General features: G+C 40.0%; 1 pseudogene; it reads right to left on the bottom strand.

Annotated features, from left to right (window-relative positions):
• Positions 1–4,839: 4,839 nt before the first annotated feature.
• Positions 4,840–4,948, bottom strand: LOC127679591 (uncharacterized; annotated as a pseudogene).
• Positions 4,949–23,825: the final 18,877 nt, after the last annotated feature.

The raw sequence follows: 23,825 nt of genomic DNA, 5'->3' as shown, positions 1-23,825 counted from the left end.
CTATGAAGGTACTTCCCCAGACACCCAGTCCCAGCTCCATATCCTGGCATGACTCTACACTGGGGCATCAAGCTTTCCCAGGAACAAGGGTTTCTCCCCCCATTAATGTCCAAAAAGGCCATCTTCTGCTACATATGCACCTGGAGCAATGGGTCCCTCCATGTGTACTCTTGGGTTGGTGGTTTACTCCCTGGGAGCTCTGGGGTATCTAGCAAGTTGATATTGTTGTTCTTCCTATGGGGTTCCAAACCCCTTCAGCTCCTTCAGCCCTTTCTCTAACTACTCCATTGGGGTCCCCATGTTCAGTTCAGTGGTTGGCTTTGAGCATCCACCTCCGTATTTGACAGGCTCTGGCAGAGCCTCTCAGGAGAGAGTTATACCAGGCTTCTGTAAGCAAGCACTTTTTGGCATCCACAAAAGTGTCTAGGTTTGATGTCTGTATATGGGATGGGTTCCCAGGTAGGGAAGTCTCTGGGTGGCCTTCCCTTCAGTATCTGCTCCACACATTGTTTCTATATTTCTTTTTGTGAGTATTTTGTTCCCCCTTGTAAGAAGGACTAAAGCAACAACACTTTGGTCTTCCTTCTTCTTGAGCTATAGGTGATCTGTGAATTATATCTTGGGTATTCCAGGCTTTTGGACTAATATCCACTTATTAGTGAGTGTATAACAAATGTGTTCTTTTGTGACTGTGTTATTTCACTCAGGATGATATTTTCAAGTTCCATCCATTTGACTGTGAATTTCATGACTTATTGTTTTTAATAACTGAGTAGTATTCCATTGTAGAAATGTACCACATTTTCTGTATCCATTCTTCTGTTAAAGGATGCCTGGATTTTTTCTAGCTTCTGGCTATTATAAATAAGGCTGCTATGAACATAGTCGAGCATGTGTCCTTGTTATATGCTGAAGAATCTTTTGGGTATTTGCCCAGGAGTGGTATATCTGGCTCCTCAGGTAGTAAGCACTATGTCCATTTTTCTGAGGAACCACCATACTGATTTTACAGTAGTTGTACCAGCTTACAATACCACCAACAGTGGAGAAGTGTTCCTCTTTCTCTACATCCTTGTCAGCATCTGTTGTCACCTGAGCTTTTAATCTTTGCCATTTTGTCTGGTGTGAGGTAGAATCTCAGGGTTGTTTTGATTTGCATTTCCCTGGTGACTAAAGGTGTTGAACATTTCTTTAGGTGCTTCTCAGCCATTTCATATTATGCAGCTAAGAATTCTTTGCTTAGGACTGTACCCCATTTTTTAATAGGATTATTTGGTTCCTTGGAGTCTACCTTCTTGAATTCTTTGCTTATATTGGATATTAGTCCTCTATCAGATGTAGGATTGGCAAAGATCTTTTCCCAATCTATTGATTGCCGCTTTGTCTTATTGAAAGCTTTGCAGTTTTAGGTCCCATTTATTAATTGTTGATTTTAGAGCATAAGCCATTGGTATTCTGTTCAAGAAATTTTCCAATGTGCCCATGTGTTTGAGGTTCTTCCCCAATTTCTTTTTGTTTAGTTTCAGTGGATTTGGTTTTAAGTGGGGGTTCTTGATCCACTTGGACTTGAGTTTTGTATAAGGGGATAAGACTGGAAAGATTTGCATTTTCCTACAGGTTGATGACCAGTTGACCCAGCACTGTTGAAAGTGCTGTCTTTATTCCACTGGATGGTTTTAGCTCCTTTGTCAAAGATCAAGTGACCATAGGTGTGTGGGTTCATTTCTGGGTCTTCAATTTTATTCCATTGAACTACCTGCTTCTCTCTGTACTAATAATTTGCAGTTTTTATCACTATTGCTCTGTAATATAGCTTCAGGTCTGGTGATTCTCCCAGAAGTTCTTTTATTGTTGAGAACAGTTTTCAATATTCTATAGTTATTGTTATTGCAAATGGATTTGCAAATGTATGTGTATGTGTCTGTGTATGTATGTGTGTGTGTGTCTGTGTGTGTGTGTGTGTGTGTGTGTATGTGTGTGTGTGTGTGTGTGTGTGTATGTGTGTGTGTGTTGTATTGTATTGGACTTACCTATGGGTAAAACACAATGACCAAGGCAAGTTATAGAATAGAGTTTATTTGTGTTTATGATGATGATTGCAGCTCAAAGGCATGATACTTGGAGCAGAAGCTTAGGGATAATATACTTCTTATGAAATCTACTATAAATCTGCTATCATTAATTGCTATAAATGAATACTATTGATTTTCTGTTTTGATTTTGTGTTCTACATCATTACTAGAAGTGTTTATTGAGTCAAGTAGATATTTTATAGGTTCTCTTAAGTATAAAACTATACTTGAATAGTGGTAATTCTACTTCTTCATTTCCTATTTTTGTCCATTTTGTATATTTCTCATAGGTTACTATTATGACTAAGAATTTTGGCATAGAATCAAATTAGTGAACACCTTTGTTTTATGCCAAAATATTGAAGAAATGTTCCAATTTTTCCCTTTACTTTGACATTAACTATGGGTTCATCATTGTTTTAAAAAGTATGTTATATATGCTTTCTAGGGATTTTTTTTCCTAATGATTTCCCTTGGTAGCTGAAGTCCTGTCTTCTGTATATAATAGACTAGAAGTACCAGGGAACTAATACTTTAGTTGTGCCCTTAGAACCATTGGAAAATAACTCTGACATGTGTGAGTTTCCCAGAAAGATTAAGCTTAAGTAGTCATGGGAGCAACTTGTTGGATAATTTATACTTAATTAGTTCTTCTCTTTTTTTTCTGAAGAAAGGAAATTAATACAATTCCATCAATTAATTTGATATTTACTATTCATTTTTATTTTTAGGGTACAGAAAAGCAGAACATCACAATTATATAACTAGCTATTGAAATGACACAGTATTTATCTTCAAAACAAATACTAAGTATTTCAATAGTAGGATGAGTAAAGTAATTTATTAATTTACACTTAAGGCTGATATAATTTTTAAAAGGTTGTTTCAATTTTTAAAGACCTATTACACTAGTCTAATAGTCTCTATATTTTGTAATATGCATATTTAAATAATATAGATCAATGATATGTACAGTTTTAATGCTGATTATTATGAGATATTACTCACTTTGCAATTTTTTATGAATCACTTTTGTAATTCAAGCATATAAATCTACAGTACTAAAGCATAGATTTCTTTTTGTTTTATATTTTATGTGAGAGCATTTTGCCCACATGTATGTCTATGTACCACATGTATTCCTTGTGGCTGGAGAGACCAGAACAGGGATTTCCTGAAAGTGGAGTTATAGCCAGTTGGGGGTCACCATATAGTTGCTGGGAATCCAACTTCCCTGAAGAGAAGTCGCTGTTCCTTTGTTTGTTTTTACTTTTTATTGATTCTTTGTAAATTTCATATCATTCGCCTCACTTGTCCCCTCACTCCCACAATCCACCCTTACAACCTCTCTATCTACAGAGGGAAACAAAAACATGATTGTGGAAGTTGTCGTGTGTCATAGTGTGTCCCACAGGGTAACCTTCTTTTCACACTTCTTTGATTACAAATCTTCATTGCACTGAGTCCTTGTCCTCTGGCTTCTGCTACACTGTTATTACTGGAACCTTAGTGGGTCTCTCTTCCACGATATCCCATTGTTGCACTGTATCATGGAGATCCTGTAGTTTGAATCTGTAGGACTGGGTCCACCAACACTCAGTCTAGCAGTTCATCATCTGAAATGGTTAGCCTGTCAGCTCTCCCACACCCACCACCCACACTAATGGGGCTAGTTCTCTTGTCCTACCCCAGCTGGCCAGTCCAATGCTGCTACCAGCAAGGGTTAAGTCAGCCACCTAGCTCTCATGCACTCAGGGCTGGCTTATCTGAGTCCAGGCCATCAGGGCCAACTCTACTCTGCTGCTCAGGAAAAGGTGCTGTGCTTACACTCCTGGTGGTGAAAGGTAAGCGGAAGTGGGTGGGAAGTGTGTGTGGGCGGGGCAGGTATCTCCTTTGTCCATGCCATTGCACAGGAGACAAATGGCATGGCCAGCTCTCCCATGTTCACACCCTCAGGACTGGCTTACCTGCAACTCCAGCATCCAGAGACAGCTCTGCTGTGCTTCCTGAGTGATGTACAGGGCCACACTCCAGCTTATTGCAACTGGCTAGGGGCGGGGTCAGCTCTCCTCCTCTCCTAGGATGCTAGGTGAGGGGTGAATAGTTCTACAAAGCCATCAGACATCAACATGACCCGAGGGGCAGCCCAGACCAAGGACATCTGCCTGGCCTTTGGTGGTAACAGATCCCTGCTACTGCAGGGCCAAGGACCTTCAAGTGGCCCCTGGTGGCAGCAGGAGAGGATCTCACCATGATTCCAGGTGGCATCACTGACTACTCACATCAGGCTGTTCCTCACTACCCTTGATTCTCCAGTTGTGCCTCTCTTCATTGTGCCCACATCCTTCTGTTTCTCTGTCTCTTCCATTTCTCCACCACTCATTTTCTCCTCTTAGTGGACTCTGGGGTCCCTGAGTATCTGTGGTTGTCTCAGAAGAGGTCCCAGGAATGCTATACCTCACTTTTGCATTATGGCACTGGGTAAAGGTCATCTCAGGCATGGTCTGAACCCCCTCCCCATTCCCCCAGCCTGCGCAGACTGTACTGGTGGCCAGCTCCTTGTCCGTGCCCCATGGCATGGGTCTGATGGTTTTCTTAGGCTCACTCCTCACTTTGTCGAATGGAGTGGTATAGTCTGTCTTGGGCTCATTCCCACCCAGAGCCCATGGTCCCACACAGAGTTTTCCTAGCCTCTGGTTTATGCCCCACACTGAGAGCCCAACTGAGCTGTTCAGAGCTGGTAGACTCAGGCTTGCTTTTCTCAGGAAGTGTTGGGCTTCTAATCATGCTTATATTCACAGGTCAAAACACCTTTCTCTGCTACCTACTGATGTACATGGACACAGCAGCCACAGCTGCAACACCTCTAGGGCAGGCAACCAGTTCTTTAAAACAAACAAACAAACAAACAAACAAACAAAAAACACAAAGCATACTGTTTCTTCATTTCTCAAATTCAAGCCCCACATCTTTATCAGAGAATCCAAGCATCTGAAATAATCTTTCTTGGCTTAAAGTCTGTCTTAGCCTCATTTCAAGGAAACAAAACAGGTTATAACATATATTTGAGAAAGTCTGAGTCAAGTATACTGAAATTAATAAGTTATGAGTAGTATTACTGAACAGCATTAAGCCAATGTGGCAAGGAAGCCTGGGGAAGCGTAGGATCCCTCATGACTGTGGCTCCAAGTCCCTTACTCCCCCACTAGTTAAGGGTCTTTCTCAGGCCAGTCACCAAAGCTATTCTGGAAGATTTTCCTCCAGTTTATGCTCCAGTAACGTCCGCTCCAGGAACTGTTACCTGTGAACTCTTTTTGCTCATCTGTTTAACACAGGCGGCAGTTTTCTCCCCTAAACTGTAATTTTCTACTGACTCCTGGAAAAGCAATTATTAGAGGGACAAAGGTTCAGCATTTTTTTTACAGTTTTGAGAATTAAATGGTGACTTCAAATCACATTATCAGAAGTTAAACCTTGTGAGCAAGGCTGAAAACTTAAAATTAACAGGCCCAGAAACCAATGTCTTTTCTTTTTTGCTATATTTTTAAACTGGAGATTGTTGGGGTTGGTCTGGTGCTGCTATATATTTAAATGCTAAATATTGTATCCCAAGACCTGGTCGATCTAAGATAAGTGAACTGTCATGTACACTAGCTTTTGTTGTACAAAACTTTCCCATATTATTGCCGATTTGTTAATGAGTATACCTACAGCCTGGGCTGAGCAGAAGAGAGAGAGGCAGAGAAAAAGGTTTCTGGGGTCTGAGGTGGGGATGAGGAAGAGAGCAAGGAGGAAGAAGGAAAGAAATTTCCACTGGGTAAGTGGATCATGAGCATGAGGTCTGTCCTGATGGAGTAGGAGTGGCACAGGCAGAACATAGATATGATATCTGGGGTGGTGACCACAGGGGAGTAGATAAATAGCATAGACGGTTGACATCTATCTGGCTCTAGTGCTCTTAAGCTTATTATAAATCTAAAGGTTGCTGTGTCTTTTCTCTGTACAATATGATCTGAAATTGGGTAGAAACCCCTGATATTCAAAGACAACAATGGGGTGAGGCAACCTCTAGGACAGTAATTATCACCACAAGAAATATTGTTAAAATGTGTTGATGCTTCCAACGTAATTTCTGAATTAATATATTTAGGCTTTCCCACCCCACAAACCCACCCCACCCCCATTTATGGAGCTGTAGAGATGGTTCTGTGGTTACAAGTACTGACTGCTCTGTCAGCAGATCTGAGTTTGGTTTCTAGCATCCAACTCCGATGGCACATAGCTGCCTGTTAACTCCAGTTCCTGGAGAATCTGGTGCCTTTGTTGTCCAACACCCTGACATATGTATGAACACACACACACAGATGGAGTCTTTGAAAATGGCCATGTTTCACTTTGCTTGGCATTAAATTGGAAATTTCTCCCTTCACCAGGTAACAAACCTTTCTATATTTTATTTGTGTTTCAGACAGCAGAGCAGGATGGGTTGTGGCACTAAACCTTTTGGAACCCTGAACATTACATTAAAAGGCACAGATGCTGGACATGGGGCTGTAGGGATTGATATTTGCTGTTATAGAAATCCGACTTCCCTGAAGAGAAGCTAGTGTTCCTTTTTTGTTGTTTTTTATTTGTTTGCTTGTTTTGTTTTGTTTTGTTTCGTTTCGTTATTGTTATAATTCTTGCCTACCCTTTTGCTCAGCTTACCCTAACCAAAATAGGAATGAACTCCTTCTTTTTAGTTAAAATTGTTAACAGGAACTTAAAACATAGTCACAAATATTAAAGCTTTTGAAGAGGTGCATGCCCTCGAGCTTTAGCAGATACAATCTTTTGTGTAGCTAAGTATCTGGTCATTACCTGATTTAGAATGTGTGTTGCTTATCTTTAAAATTCTCCATCTGGAGGGATTTGGATGTTTCTTTTGTTTCTAAAACTAGTGTTGAGTCTTAGTACTCAATGTAAATGTAAACACTGAGAAGCTTTGACGGAGTGAACGGTGAATTCACAGGTGATCCGTCCTCTTGAGTGGAGTCTCATCTGTTAAACTGCTAGCTTGTTAGAGAAGGTAACTGTTTTCTTTGTCCCTCCTGATGAAATCAACTTTCAAAGTGACATTTTGGGAATTCAGAGAACATCCTCTCAAGCCACTTGACCTGTTCCCTTTATCATGAACCTCTATCCTCCAGAACCAGGAAATCATAGGCTTCTGTTCTTCATAAATTTACTGAGGCTGAAGATATGACTCAGTGGCTAAATCATGGGAACCTGACAGTCTACTCTGTGACCCTCAGATCCCCAGATCCCATGCAACAAGCTAGATTTGTTAGCTCAAATGCACTTGGAATTCTACCACATCCCTACCAGGAGAAGGAAAACACAGAGAGGAAAATCTTCAGAAACCTGCAGGCCAGATAACATGGCAGACACAACAGTGAACAAAAGAACCTGTCTCAAACAAAGGGAAGTCCAAGACTGAGAGTGTTCTCTGACTTTCACCCTCAAGCTGTGGCACATGTGCCTGCATACACAAAAGGACACACACACACACATAAACACACACACACACACACACACACACACACTACACATACACACAGAGAGAGACACACACACAGAGAGACACACACAATACGCATACATACAAATTATTTAATCTTACTTTTATAGCTGTACAGACTATGTCAATCTTACTAGATAGATAAAACTGTGTTAAAACAGCTTTATTTGATGTTTGACTAACTGATAAGGGCTTTTTTGATCCATTGTTTTAATTTTTTTCAAGTTTGGTAATCATAACTGAATTGCTGTTTAGAATGACAAAATATTAATTACTTTGTAATTTATTTTTTTTTAAATTTTTTTTATTCGATATAATTTATTTACATTTCAAATGATTTCCCCTTTTCTAGCCCCCCCACTCCCCGAAAGTCCCGTAAGCCCCCTTCTCTTCCCCTGTCCTCCCACCCACCCCTTCCCACTTCCCCGTTCTGGTTTTGCTGAATACTGTTTCACTGAGTCTTTCCAGAACCAGGGGCCACTCCTCCTTTCTTCTTGTACCTCATTTGATGTGTGGATTATGTTTTGGGTATTCCAGTTTTCTAGGTTAATATCCACTTATTAGTGAGTGCATACCATGATTCACCTTTTGAGTCTGGGTTACCTCACTGAGTATGATATTCTCTAGCTCCATCCATTTGCCTAAGAATTTCATGAATTCGTTGTTTCTAATGGCTGAATAGTACTCCATTGTATAGATATACCACATTTTTTGCATCCACTCTTCTGTTGAGGGATACCTGGGTTCTTTCCAACATCTGGCAATTATAAATAGGGCTGCTATGAACATAGTAGAACATGTATCCTTATTACATGGTGGGGAGTCTTCTGGGTATATGCCCAGGAGTGGTATAGCAGGATCTTCTGGAAGTGAGGTGCCCAGTTTTCGGAGGAACCGCCAGACTGATTTCCAGAGTGGTTGTACCAATTTGCAACCCCACCAGCAGTGGAGGAGTGTTCCTCTTTCTCCACACCCTCTCCAACACCTGCTGTCTCCTGAATTTTTAATCTTAGCCATTCTGACTGGTGTAAGATGAAATCTTAGTGTTGTTTTGATTTGCATTTCCCTAATGACTAATGAAGTTGAGCATTTTTTAAGATGCTTCTCCGCCATCCGAAGTTCTTCAGGTGAGAATTCTTTGTTTAACTCTGTACCCCATTTTTTAATAGGGTTGTTTGGTTTTCTGGAGTCTAACTTCTTGAGTTCTTTATATATATTGGATATTAGCCCTCTATCTGAAGTAGGATTGGTGAAGATCTTTTCCCAATTTGTTGGTTGCCGATCTGTCCTCTTGATGGTGTCCTTTGCCTTACAGAAACTCTGTAACCTTATGAGGTCCCATTTGTCAATTCTTGCTCTTAGAGCATACGCTATTGGTGTTCTGTTCAGAAACTTTCTCCCTGTACCGATGTCCTCAAGGGTCTTCCCCAGTTTCTTTTCTATTAGCTTCAGAGTGTCTGGCTTTATGTGGAGGTCCTTGATCCATTTGGAGTTGAGCTTAGTACAAGGAGACAAGGATGGATCAATTCGCATTCTTCTGCATGCTGACCTCCAGTTGAACCAGCACCATTTGTTGAAAAGGCTATCTTTTTTTCCATTGGATGTTTTCAGCCTCTTTGTCGAGGATCAAGTGGCCATAGGTGTGTGGGTTCATTTCTGGATCTTCAATCCTGTTCCACTGATCCTCCTGTCTGTCACTGTACCAATACCATGCAGTTTTTAACACTATTGCTCTGTAGTATTGCTTGAGGTCAGGGATACTGATTCCCCCAGATTTTCTTTTGTTGCTGAGAATAGTTTTAGCTATCATGGGTTTTTTGTTGTTCCAGATGAATTTGATAATTGCTCTTTCTAACTCTGTGAAGAATTGAGTTGGGATTTTGATGGGTATTGCATTGAATCTGTATAGTGCTTTAGGCAAAATGGCCATTTTAACTATATTGATTCTACCGATCCATGAGCATGGGAGGTTTTCCCATTTTTTGAGGTCTTCTTCCATTTCCTTCTTCAGAGTCTTGAAGTTCTTGTCATACAGATCTTTCACATGTTTGGTAAGAGTCACCCCAAGATACTTTATACTGTTTGAGGCTATTGTGAAGGGGGTCATTTCCCTAATTTCTTTCTCAGCCTGCTTATCCTTTGAGTATAGGAAGGCCACTGATTTGCTTGAGTTGATTTTATAACCTGCCACTTTGCTGAAGTTGTTTATCAGCTGTAGGAGCTCTCTAGTGGAGTTCTTTGGGTCACTTAGGTAGATGATCATGTCATCTGCAAATAATGATAGTTTGACTTCTTCCTTTCCAATTTGTATCCCTTTGACCTCCTTATGTTGTCGAATTGCCCGAGCTAGTACCTCAAGTACAATATTGAAAAGATAAGGAGAAAGGGGGCAGCCTTGTCTGGTCCCTGATTTCAGTGGGATTGCTTCAAGTTTCTCTCCATTTAGTTTGATGCTGGCTACCGGTTTGCTGTATATTGCTTTTACTATGTTTAGGTATGGGCCTTGAATTCCTGTTCTCTCCAAGACTTTAAGCATGAAGGGATGCTGAATTTTGTCAAATGCTTTTTCAGCATCCAATGAAATGACCATGTGGTTTTGTTCTTTGAGTTTGTTTATGTAGTGGATTGTATTGATGGATTTCCGTATATTGAACCAACCCTGCATTCCCGGGATAAAGCCTACTTGATCATGGTGGATGATCGTTTTGATGTGTTCTTGGATTCGGTTGGCAAGAATTTTATTGAGTATTTTTGCATCGAAGTTCATAAGGGAAATTGGTCTGAAGTTCTCTTTCTTTGTTGGATCTTTGTGTGGCTTTGGTATCAGCGTAATTATGGCTTCATAGAAGGAATTGGGTAGTGTTCCTTCTGTTTCTATTTTGTGGAATAGTTTGAAGAGTATTGGTGTTAACTCTTCTTTGAAGGTCTGGTAGAATTCTGCACTGAAGCCATCTGGTCCTGTGCTTTTCTTGGTTGGAAGACTTTCTATGACTCCTTCTATTTCTTTAGGCATTATGGGACTGTTTAGATGGTCTAGTTGGTCCTGATTTAATTTTGGTATCTGGTATCTGTCAAGGAAATTGTCCATTTCCTCCAGATTCTCCAGTTGTGTTGAGTACAGGCTCTTGTAGTAGGATCTGATGATTTTTTGGATTTCCTCAGTTTCCGTTGTTATATCTCCCTTTTCATTTCTAAGTTTGTTAATTTGGATACTTTCTCTGTGCCCTTTGGTCAGTCTGGCTAAGGGTTTATCTATCTTGTTGATTTTCTCAAAGAACCAGCTCCTGGTTTTGTTGATTTTTTGTATGGTTCTCTTTGTTTCTCCTTGATTGATTTCGGCCCTGAGTTTGATGATTTCCTGCCTTCTACTCCTCCTGGGCGAAGTAGCTTCTTTTTGTTCTAGGGCTTTCAGGTGTGTCATTAAGCTGGTAATGTATGCTCTCTCCATTTTCTTTTTGGAGGCACTCAGGGCTATGAGTTTTCCTCTTAGCACTGCTTTCATTGTGTCCCATAGATTTGGGTATGTTGTGTTTTCATTTTCATTGTGTTCTAAAAAGTCTTTAATTTCTTTCTTTATTTCTTCCTTGACCAAGGTATCATTGAGTAGAGTATTGTTCAGTTTCCACGTGTATGTGGGTTTTCTGTTGTTTCTGTTGCTATTGAAGACCACTTTTACTCCATAGTGATCAGATAGGAGGCATGGGATTAGTTCTATCTTCTTATATTTGTTGAGGTCTGTCTTGTGACCAATTATATGGTCGATTTTGGAGAAGGTACCATGAGGTGCTGAGAAAAAGGTATATTCTTTTGTTTTAGGATAGAATGTTCTATATATATCTGTTAAATCTAATTGGTCCAAAGCTTCAATTAGTTTCATTGTGTCCCTGTTTAGTTTCTGTTTTCCTGATCGGTCCAAAGAGGAAAGTGCAGTGTTGAAGTCACCCACAATTATTGTGTTAGGTGCAATGTGTGCTTTTAGTTTTAATAAAGTTTCTTTTACGAAAGAGGGTGCCCTTGCATTTGGGCCATAGATGTTCATGATTGACAGTTCTTCTTTTTGTATTTTTCCTTTGACCAGCAAGAAGTGTCCCTCAGGGTCTCTTTTGATGACTTTGGGTTGAAAGTCAATTTTATCTGATATTAAAATGGCTACTCCAGCTTGTTTCCTGAGACCATTTGCTTGTAAAATTGTCTTCCAGCCTTTTACTCTAAGGTAGTGTTTGTCTTTGACCCTGGGGTGTGTTTCCTGTAAGCAGCAAAATGTAGGGTCCTGTTTACGTATCCAGTCAGTTAGTCTGTGTCTTTTTATTGGGGCATTAAGTCCATTGATGTTAAGAGATATTAAGGAATAGTGATTGTTACTTCCTATCATTTTTGACGTTATTTTTTAAATTTTAATGCTTAACTTCTTTTGGGTTTGATGAAAGGTTACTATCTTGCTTTTTCCAGGGTGAAGTTTCCCTCCTTGTATTGGTGTTGTCCTCCTATTATCCTTTTTAGGGCCGGGTTTGTGGATAGATATTGGGTAAACTTGGTTTTGTCATGAAATATCTTAGTTTCTCCATCTATGGTGATTGAGAGTTTTGCTGGATATAGTAGTTTTGGTTGGCATTTGTGTTCTCTTAGAGTCTGCATGAGATCTGCCCAGGACCTTCTAGCCTTCATAGTCTCAGGTGAAAAGTCTGCTGTGATTCTGATAGGTCTTCCTTTATATGTTACTTGGCCTTTTTCTCTTACTGCCTTTAGTATTCTTTCTTTGTTTAGAACATTTGGTGTTTTGATTATTATGTGACGGGAAGTATTTCTGTTCTGGTCCAGTCTGTTTGGAGTTCTGTAGGCTTCTTGTATATTCATGGGCATCTCTCTCTTTAGGTTAGGGAAGTTTTCTTCCATAATTTTATTGAAGATATTTGCTGGCCCTTTAAGTTGTAAATCTTCACTCTCATCTATGCCTATAATCCTTAGGTTTGGTCTTCTCATTGTGTCCTGGATTTCTTGGATATTTTGGGTTACAAGCTTTTTGCATTTTGCATTTTCTTTAACTCTTGAGTCCATGGTTTCTATGGAATCTTCAGCATCTGAGATTCTTTCTTCTATCTCTTGTATTCTGTTGTTGATATTTGTATCTCTGTCCCCTGATTTCTTCCCAAGGCTTTCTATCTCCAAAGTTGTCTCCCTTTGAGTTTTCTTAGTTGTTTCTACTTCTGATTTTAGATCCTGGATGGTTTTGCTTAGCTCCTTCACTTGCATGTTTGTGTTTTCCTGTAATTTTTTAAGAGATTTTTGTGTTTCCTCTTTCATGAGCTCAGCCTGTTGACCAAAGTTCTCCTGTATTTCTTTAAGAGATTTTTGTGTTTCGTCTTTCATGACCTCAGCCTGTTGATCAAAGTTCTCCTGTATTTCTTTAAGTGATTTTTGCATTTCCTCCTTGTTGGCTTTTGTATTCTCCTGGATTTCTTTCAATGATTTTTGTGTTTCCCTTGCAAGGGCTTCTAACTTTTGATCCATTTTCTCCTGAATTTCTTTAAGTGTATCCTTCATGTGTTCCTGTACCAGCATCATGACCAGTGATTTTAAATCCAAATCTTGTTTTACTGGTGTGATGGGGTATCCAGGACATGTTGGTAGAGGAGAATTGGGTTCAGATGTTGCCATATTGCCTTGATTTCTGTTAGTGACGTTCCTGCGTTTGCCTTTTGCCATCTAGTTCTCACTGGTGTTAGTTTTTCTTGTCAGTGCTGGACTCACCCGTGCAAGCTGCCCCTTCCCAGTTGGCCTCTGGTGCACAGCTTACCTCCTGCGCTGCTTGTAGACAGGGTGCTGCTGCCCAGGCTGTTCAGATCCCAAAGCAGGTACCCGAAGGCTCCTGCTGGGGCCCGCTGGATTCACTGGAGCACACTGACTTCTCCCAGCTGGCCGCCCGGAAACCCAGCTAGCCACTTGCAGGACTTGGATATGTGGTGCTGCCTCCCAGGCTGATCTGGGCAGCAGAACTCCCAACCGGGTTGGTGCACACAAGGCTAGCCTAGCTGCTCAGGCCCTGAGTCTAGGCAAAAGCCTGGCAGGCCAATGTTGGTGCAAAGCTCCCCTCAGCTGTGGGTGTTAATTGGGTGTGTCAGGTGGCTAGGATGGTGGCATGTGCGAGTTCCCTGAGAGTGCTGGGAGAGTCTGCTGGGCTAACAACCTCCTGGCTGGGTCAGCACACAGATGGCCCAACGAGCAGCACAGGACCTGGGGGCAGTCCAGGGCCTGACCGTCTGAGACCCCTGCTATGTCCGCCTCGGGCTATGCCTGTTAGCTGGTTTGGTTTTGACTGCTAGGTCTCTCTGGCTTCCCATAGGCAAAATGGTGGTGGTATGCAAACGGCCCCGATAAACAACCTCCTGGCTGGGTCGGCACACAGATGGCCCACCGAGCAGTCCTGGGCCTGGGGGCAGTCCAGGGCCTGACCGTCTGAGACCCCTGCTATGTCCGCCTTGGGCTATGCCTGTTAGCTGGTTTGGTTTTGCCTGCTAGGTCTCTCTGGCTTCCCGTAGGCAAAATGGCGGCGGTGCGCGCCGGCCCAGGCAAACAAGCTCCTGGCTGGGTTGGCACACAGATGGCCCGCCGAGCAGCCCAGGACCTGGGGGCAGTCCGGGGCCTGACCGTCTGAGACCCCTGCTATGTCCGCCTCGAGCTATGCCTGTTAGCGGGTTTGGTTTTGCCTGCTAGGTCTCCCTGGCTTCCCTTAGGCAAAATGGTGGTGGTGCGCGTGCTGGCCCGGGAGGAAAAAAACCTCCTGGCTGGGTTTGCACCCCGGTGGACCCCCGATCAGCCCAGGGCCTGGGTGCAGGCCAACGCCCGTCGGGCTTAGACCCCCGCGATGTTGGTCTCGGGTTATATTTGCGTACCTCAGTCTGATTTCTCTGGCGACCGAGAACCAATATGGAGCCCTGGTAACTGACTGGCGGGAGGCAGAGTTCTGATGTGGCTTCTGTGTGGTGAAAGGCACCGTAAATCCGCCGCTGCTTGCAGCCTGGCTGGCCAGCGATGGCCAGTGGTGGTGGGCGCCGGGTCTGCCTGGACCCTGTCCGCTTGGTTCTACTGCTGATGGCCCTTCCTCTGGACCAGCCGCTGCTGCTGCTGCCTTACTTTGTAATTTTAAAAGGTCTTAAATAATTTTAATAGACTTGATTATTTTCCAAAGTAATGTCTACATGTTTTCATTACAGCTAAGGTTTTATGGGTTTTATGTCAACAAAAGTTAACAGGCTATTGACTACAAAATTTAACATTATTTATCATGCTAATAAAGTGATATGAAAATTCACTGCATGAGAAATGCTTACTTTATTTTTAATTAGGCATCAAGACATGTTTAAATTATTGTAAGAAATGTCTTTTTAAGTCATTTTTTAAGTCTTTTTAAGTCTTTTTAAGTCATTAAAGAACAATGAATTTTCAAGGCTTTATGTGAATTTGCGAAGCCAGGATTTTTGAGTTTTCTAAATGACAAAATATAGACTATAGTACAAAAGAATTACCTATTCTTAAAGATGCTGTCCACAGAGAGGTGTTAAAATAGTGAAAGGGGGCCAGGGAGGTGGCTCATCCGTTAAAGGAACTTGTGCCAAGATTGAAGACCTGACTTTGATCCTTAAGGTTCACATGATGAAGGGAGAGAAATAACAATGCAAAGCTGTCCATTCATCCATATACACATGTACATACATGTACATGTATGCAGACACAGACACGCAACATAAATCAACTAATGTAATAATAGTAGTAGTAATAATAATGAGTGTGTGTGTGTGTGTGCGTGTGTATGTGTGTGTGTGTGTGTGAAACATAATTTAAGAAAACTGGGCAAAGAGTGTTCTATCTGTAAATGAAGAACTTTCAGTTTCCACCATTTGCTTATAAACAAACATTTTTAGCTATTAGAGGAGAAAATAAAGACAAAACATCCTTGTAGAGAAACTATAATGGAAGGTCTTGGTAAAGTAGCACATATGCACTAAGTTTGGCTGTGAAGCTGAGGACAATTACTGCCTTTGCATTGGCACACAAGGTTTAGAGAGAAACCATCAAGAAGTAATTCACACTGCTCATCCCAAAATAAGAATGAATTCTTACTAGCTCTAGCTTGAAGACCTGAAACAAACCTACAATTGAAGGTTGCCTGAGGCAACTGAGGCAACAGACAAGAAGGCATGAGTAAGCACTGTAAATGTGAGTGAATGAATGAATTAATTAATTAATATAATAACGATGCTGTCTTCAGTCTTTCTAGCTTTGGCCTTTTTCTTATGGGATGATCCCAAAAGCCTGTGTGTGCTAGCTCGTGCTGAAAAGGGTAGTTTATACCTGCACTCAGAGCAATTAGAGGCTCAAGAAGGAAGTTTGAGGCCTGTCTTGGAAAGAGAACAGCATAACAAATTACCTTTAGAGTGAAAATTCTAATGAATTTCTTAAATTAATGAATTAACTGAATTGAAATAAAATATATAATAGTGGCTGAAATGAGGTTTCAACTTAGAATTAATTTACTTTATCAGACATCGTTAATGTGCCCCACAACTTTTTAAATAAGTTAGTGGAAAGTTTAATCAGAAATATGAAAATTACTTTAGAAAAAAATACCCAGACGTCTTAATGATTATGCAATAAGCCAACAGACTAAAATGTCCCTGCACAGGGACTGGCTTGGCACGCGCTCCCAAGCCCTGTGGAGCTCAATAAGAGAGCTATGAAGTGGAATGAGAGAATGTGGCAAAGAGAACTTCTCAAATGGCTTTAATAACCTTTGAAATTAGAAATAGATGTTCTCTGACAAATGGCCTACCCTCAATTTTCTCTTAAAGTCTTACTGCACAGCCGCATTCCATGGAAATCATGGTATTAAAGAAAAGTCGATTTTGTATATGCAGCAGTATGTCTTGTTAATTGTACATTACCCAGAACACACTTTCTAATGAAAATATCATATTCCAGGGTGATAATGGAGATCGAAAGATAATGATAACAATTAAGTTCCTTTACATCTCAGTTGTATTTAAAAACTTTTGTTTTAGTCAGGATCTCAAAATTCTGTACTTGTGCAACACCCACATATTGAGAGTTTTCCCTACCCAGGTGATAGCTGGTTTTGTGTAATCTGTTATTAGGACAGTTAAAGTTTGACCTGTATATCAGAACATGGTGAGTATGTCACATCATTGTTAGAAGCATTTGTTGTGCTCTTTGTATTGTTGTACCACATAGATGTGCTATGTTTTCTTTTTTTAATTTTCTATGTTTTGTAATTATATAGATACATCATGCATTTTGCTGCAATTCATAGTGGAACTTCTGATACCCAGTTTATGTTATTTTTGTGCTAAAGGTAGTGTTACTCTTTGTTAATATATTTTTAAGCATATACTGTTAGTTTCCACCCAATTCGCATTCTTGTTGCCTTCTCACGAAGCCACGGCACAGGATATTACAATGTGGTTGCCTCCTGTGTCCAGAGTTCTCTTGTGACAAGCAAGGCTGAAGGTTTCCGGGGACACTCGCGCTGCTTCCTGAAGGAGACACTACCTAGTTCTCCCTTAGTTTTCATCCTCCATGCAGCATGGACCTGAGCAACCGCCTTTTGGTCTCAAACTGGCAAGCCTGGGAAAGGGCAGCAAATGCTTAGCTGACCCAGGAAGAGAGGGAGCACATTTGGTGAGCTTTATCATGGCACCCCCAGAGAACACTTAAAGTCTAACCCTCTGGAAATGTGAGAGATGAAGGTTTAATCTTATTTGTTAAACTTTAGAGGTTGGGTTTTATGTTATTATCAGATGAATGGGATTCTACTGCCCAGGATTTATTACATAAACTCCCTCTATAAGACCTGTCAAGTGAACAAATGAAAAAAACCCGGGAAACGCAGGGTGACTTGCAGTTTGTGGACACAGTACAGCTTTCTCTGTAGTGGTGCTAGGTCACTTGCACAATTCATAGTACTGAAAAATACAAACCTGGGTCCTTCATAGTCTATAAAAAATTATTTAAAGATTAGACATACTTGTAATTATGAAAAGAAAGACCAAGCTTTTGCTAGAAAACAAGACAATATAACCATGCAGCAACTATAGAAATGTTGAAATTTTTAAAGTAAGAATTCCTATTCATTAAATTGTTTAATGAAGAAAAGGTAAGCAAAACAGGAAATATTTACAGTGCATATGTCCAGATGTATAAAGAAACCCTACCATTAAATAAGAGAAAAATTCACTTATAAATGAGTAAATTATTTAAATAATACTTCCCACGAAGGAACAATGAAACAGTGCACACGTGCAAGTTTGTATAAAATATTATATTATAGTGTATATTGCATTATATTGTACATATAATTCTTGACATGGTATATTTTTTGTGACATGCAAATCAAATTCTGCTTTTGCCATAAAATGACTAAATTGAAAAACAACAAAGCCATTATGGATAAACATGAATGTAGACTAACTTGGAAGATTTGGAGCACTTATTTTCAACTTCCTTATACATGTAAAACGAAGGGTTCTTCCTAAAGATCTATTGCCTAAAATATAGTTCCACAATGACCTTTCAATTTATTGTATTACAGATGTCTGCATAATAAGCAAACATCTATGCTGGCTTATTATAATTTTAATCACTTTTTATTTCATGTATAAATTAGTGTTTGTTCACAGCAGCAAGTGAGACACACTTTGATATATGCACTTTAAAGTAAGAGTTTAGGGAAACTTAAAGAGTTGCATAACACGCCTCCCTCTCCCTTTCTTCTTTTATACTATAGCATAGAATATTATTAATATACTTAATAATTTCCTCTCTTCTGCTGCAAAATCTTGCACCAAGGAAAGCTATAAGAACGGCTACATAAATAGGCCAGCCCCTCAGAATATAAAAGAATGTACTGAGTCTGGTAGTGCAGACTGGTATCAGAGCTACTGGGGGTGGGGTTGAGGCAAGCAGATCACAAGTTCTGCTTGTGCTTCACAGTGAGTCCAAAGTCAGCGTGGCAACATAGTGAGACCTTGTCTCAAAATTAAAAGAAGGAAGGCTGAGATACAGCTTAGTGGTAAAGTAGCATGTGGTAGATTTGCTTCAATCCTCACTACTACACAGACAAACAAGCAATACCATAGTAAAAGAGAATGTGAAATAGCGATCAAGCTGGATTGGGGTATAGATCTATAATCTTAGCCCTTGAGAAATGGAGGCAGGAAGATTAGGAGCAGCCTTGGGTTGGGTAAGAATGTGTCTCCACCCAACAAACCACTAAATAAAAGAACTTGTCCTTTGACTTCATATGAACAAATACAGTTTTATAAGAACATGGGATCAGTAACAAATTGTACAATTCAAAAGCTAATTTCATTGTTTGCCCAAAATACTGTGGGACAAGGCCACACATAGAGGTGAAGGAAAATCTTTTCCTGTGGCTTAATTTAAACTTTAAAACCTATTCTTCACTTGGGTTTCAAAAATCATGGAGAAACATGAATCTGGGAATCAGGTTCTAATTCAGAGTTGTCAGGCTCTTTGCTCTACAACTCAATATGGCGCTGGCCAAAGCCATAGGAAGCATCTAATCTCTACAGTCATCATTATTCATCTGTCTTCATTTCCATCACAGCAGAATCCTAGATGAACTTTTGTTTCTTGCCTGTAGACATCTTCAGTGCTAAGATTAGTGGCCACCTACACTAAAGGCTCTTTCTTGAAGATTGATAGGATTTATGTATGGAAATTATTCCTGCACATAAGCCAGTCAAGAGACTCCAGGAACGGGCCCTAAGGGATGGGGGAAGGAAATGGATGTGCAGATTGCAGAATAGGTATTTCATAGTCCTAAACATGGATGGCATGCTCCAGAAAGCAGAACGTAGGTGTGCTGTAGGGGCCTTTGGATTGAAGGAGACATTGTTTCAATGTCCTACCACCTGTGTCCTCTGTAGTGTGACATTTCCCTGGAGAGACATGAACAAGGTCCTATGCATTGGTTGGCACCAATGGGCAGACTCAAGAACAATTCCTTCCTAGCCCAACTAGGTGAACTTAGAATTTATTAGGCTTGTGTGCAAAGCATGGGTGCATCTGCAACCTCAAAACACAGCACCAAAAATTTCTCACCTCAACATAGACAGTGTCTCTCTCATAGCTATGTAAATACGAGTCTTCTACTTTAGCTAACTCTCAATAATCTGTAAACTATAGCATCTCTCTAGACCACAACACTATTTTCTGTTGTGGAAAAACTGTTTATAGGTGAGAGAAAAGTAATAAGCAGTGACTGGAATCCAGCCCCTTCTAAGAGGGATAGTCAACAGGTACTGATACAATCAAGAGATACAGGCAAGAGATACAATGTTGAGTATCTCTTACATGTAGTCCTAGCTGCTCTGATGAACTTGGTAATGGCTGCAATGCTTAGATGACAGTACTCTACAACTGCCTTCTTGCAGGAAGTCAAAACGTCTCTAAACTTTGTATGCAGTTGATATAAATAGAATTCATCACCTCACAAAAGCGGTGACCCAACTGTTAGTCCATTCCCTTTTCACATCTAGAAGCTTCTTTTGGCCAGAGTCAAATGCTATTAGTTGCAGAAAATGAGATGGTCCTCACTTTGGAGTTTTCATATTGAAGGATGCTTTTTTTCAGCCATGTGAATCTTTGTAAGGTGAAAATTTAAGTGCTCCATAACACTTGCTGTAAAGATACGTTGGGTCTCTATGCTCCAGTTTTAGCAATATTGGTTCAACTTGAAAACAGTATTATAATTCCATATTATTTTTTTTTAGAAAAAAATGCTGATGTCTTCTATACATAGGGCTGTGGATACATTTCACACTGGTTGATTGGGAGTACTATGGTATTATCACATGGACAGTGGGGGTGATGGATGATGGGCAGAGAGGCATGGTGGAAGGCAGAGAAGGACAATACGTAAAATTTATATCAATTAAAGATCAATTAAAGAGTGAAAACAAAATTTCTTCAATGCAGAGAACTTCCAAAAAACCCCTGTCTACTTCATAAGAATAATGAAGCAAGTGGTTTTTCAAGGTCTTCCAGTCATTTATATAAAGAATTTTCATTCCAGAATCTCATTTTTTTAACAACATAGAAATTACTTCTTAGAGGGGCAATTAATGACTTCATTCTCTTTCACTAATCTGATAATATAATTATTTCTCCTGAAACTACTACTATATATTATTTCATATTTTATTTCTCCCAAAGCTTTTCATATAATACCCATCTTGCAAGGTAGTAAAAGAAACTGTCCGGAAAGACTTAAGGCAGAAATAACAATGGTATATGACGCCTCTACTTATTCATTTATGCTTACATAACTTCAGAGGTGCTCAAAAGGCTCCACAAATACTGAGTCATTAAAGCTTAGTGCCCCTGTGAGCTGCTCTTGCTATTACCGTTATGGTTTATTATTATTCAGACAGACCAAGTTTCCCCTGGAGTCTGGAATGACTCGTGCAGAAACGGTTCGCTTTCTAACATCCTGCACCAGAGAGTCACAATCCAGGTTGTTAAAATTAACTCATTTTTCCTTGGATTGTCTCTAGTGAGATAGCAGGCTTCACCTGCTTCAGGTAGTGTGGCAGAAATAGTGCTTGCTTGGCTTTTAGGAAACCTCTAGGAGGAATGCCATGTCTTCCCATCTCAGAACTAGAGATGAGGCAAAAATGATTTAGGAATTGAAAGTACTCTGTACTTGAAATGAGAATTATTGATGTATTTGCTGTGATTTATTGAATAATGTACCATGGGGCTGGGAACAAAGTTTAGTGGTGGAGTGCCTACCTAGCTGATAGAAGGCCTTGGCTTTAATTCTTATCACTGTGAACGAACACACACACCCAAATACACACACACACACACACACACACACACATACACACACACACACACACACACGCTCACACACAGACATGCACACAGATGCACACAGATGCACACACACACACACATACACTCACACACACATACACTCACACACACACACACACATACACACACACACACACACACACACACTCATCTAATCTAACCTCTCTTGAGAACATGAATAGCCCATGTAAAGTGAAGATCTCCATGTTGCTTTAAATTGTCTCGTCTCAATCTTGTTTTCCTCCTTAATTCTACAGCTCACACACTATACTTCATCACCATTAATCTTTGGTATGAACCCCCACATAGTGTCAGTATCTAATCTCCCCAGCAAAGAATTTGAACACCACCCGCAGAGATTTCCTGGCCCCATGTTTCCTATTTCTGAATGGTCATCATTCCTCCCACCATCCCTTTCTTAACACATCTTGAGTGTAATTATGACAGTCTCTCCTTGACCTTTGTAACTCTCTTCCTCTCTCACTTTCCATTGAGAAACCAAATTTACAGTTAAAACCCTTTCTCCAATTACATTGGGTTTGTATATGTGATTAGTGAGTACCACTGGATATGGATAGAAGACAAAGTATGTTAATTAGCTTTAATTTTAGTTAATGAAGCAAGTATTTTGTGCAACCAGACATTTCTTCCTGAATCAGTAAACTTTCTCATTTTCAGTGAACATTGTTATCTTGTGAAATCTCAAGTCCATTGGATGTACTGAGGGTCTGAGTTTTGTAAAGACTGCAGGGAATTCTCATGTTTGCTTAAACGTGAGATGAAAGGCTTAAAGGACTTTCAGACCCTGGAAAATCCTCTGCAATACACACTCTTCTGCTGAGGGTTAGATATTTCACCACAGCAAGGTGCTCCTTGCCTTTGAGTGAGGAGCTGCACTCGATGAATCCTAGACCACTCCCAGTGGATGGGTGGCTGGTGCACTGAGAACGCATTCCCACAAAGGGCAGCTGACCTATTAGTCTTAAACTGCTTAGTACTTTGAGCTCACATCACACCAAATGCTTAATTACCTTAACAGTGTCAGCATAATGCACATATATTATCTTGTTTGTATGTAATTCATAAATGACATATTAACTTTCACAAGCATACTTCATGCGAAATCAAATGAGTTTTCCATAATCTTCAGTTGCTGGGCCAGTGTATGTCATGTTCCTATTCTCTGAAAAATTGCTTCCTAATGGAAGAGAAACATTACAGCGTCTTCAACAAGAAAACTGATTTAATGACTGAAGTGTTTTATGCACTGCATTACTATGTACTACCTTGCTTTGAATAATATTGGTTGTAAAACCTATTTAAATGACTTAGTAAATGTTTCCATGTTAAAATAAAGTCTGCCAATGTAGTCAATTTGGATTGGTCTTCATTGTAATTATTAGCAATGATAAAACTAAGCTTTAGTGACTATTTTGCTTACACTGAATGGAGCTATATAACTACACACACACACACACACACACACACTCACTCACACACTTGAATTACCATTTTATATATACATGTATCAAAGTGTTAAACATAAATTCCAGAGCCTATGATAGATTGAGCTGTATACACTTTCCCAAACACATTCAAATATATTTCTCTGAAACATTTCTGATTTACATTATTTGAACTTATTACTTTGGAGACTATATATTTCCACATAAAAATGTAAACCATAAAGGACGATAAAGTGAAATTTGAATTATATATAACCCTCTTACTTAAGATATCTACTGTTCTTAATGGGCAGATATACTTAGGCATTTTTGTATCCACAAATTTCCTCCAGGCCACAGAGCTATAACTACTGTTGTACTATGTTCAAGGTGAGATTCCCAGTAGGGTAAAGTGACTCTTAGATACAGGCTCTGGAATGGAACTACTGGGAAGAGTGCAGTTTATGGGTCCCCATGGTGAATGTGTCTCTGCCAAAGTAGAATGCACTTTGCTAATTTCTACCAACTTAAAGGGAATTAAACACATGGCTACCAACATAAGCAAAGCAAAGCAAAACAAAATAACAAAGTCATTTGTTCCTTTCCCTAGAATTCCTCTGTCTTGAATCCTCATACCTCCCAATCCAAAACTGGAGAGGGATCAAGTATATGAGGGGGTAAATGCCCGTCCTACATTTCGATCATTTCTGATTGAAGAAATAAGGGCTGAACTGGGATACATTATGGACAGCTCTGAGTCAAAATGAGATTTAAGTTTTCATTAAATGTTGTAAGAGTTTGATAATGAAAATAATACATTATTGTTTTAAG

This window comes from Apodemus sylvaticus, chromosome 2, assembly GCF_947179515.1.
Source record: "Apodemus sylvaticus chromosome 2, mApoSyl1.1, whole genome shotgun sequence".
NCBI classification, from domain to species: Eukaryota; Metazoa; Chordata; class Mammalia; order Rodentia; family Muridae; genus Apodemus; species Apodemus sylvaticus.
The sequence above is the reverse complement of the archived record's forward strand: the minus strand, read 5'-3'. Positions and strand labels throughout refer to the sequence as shown.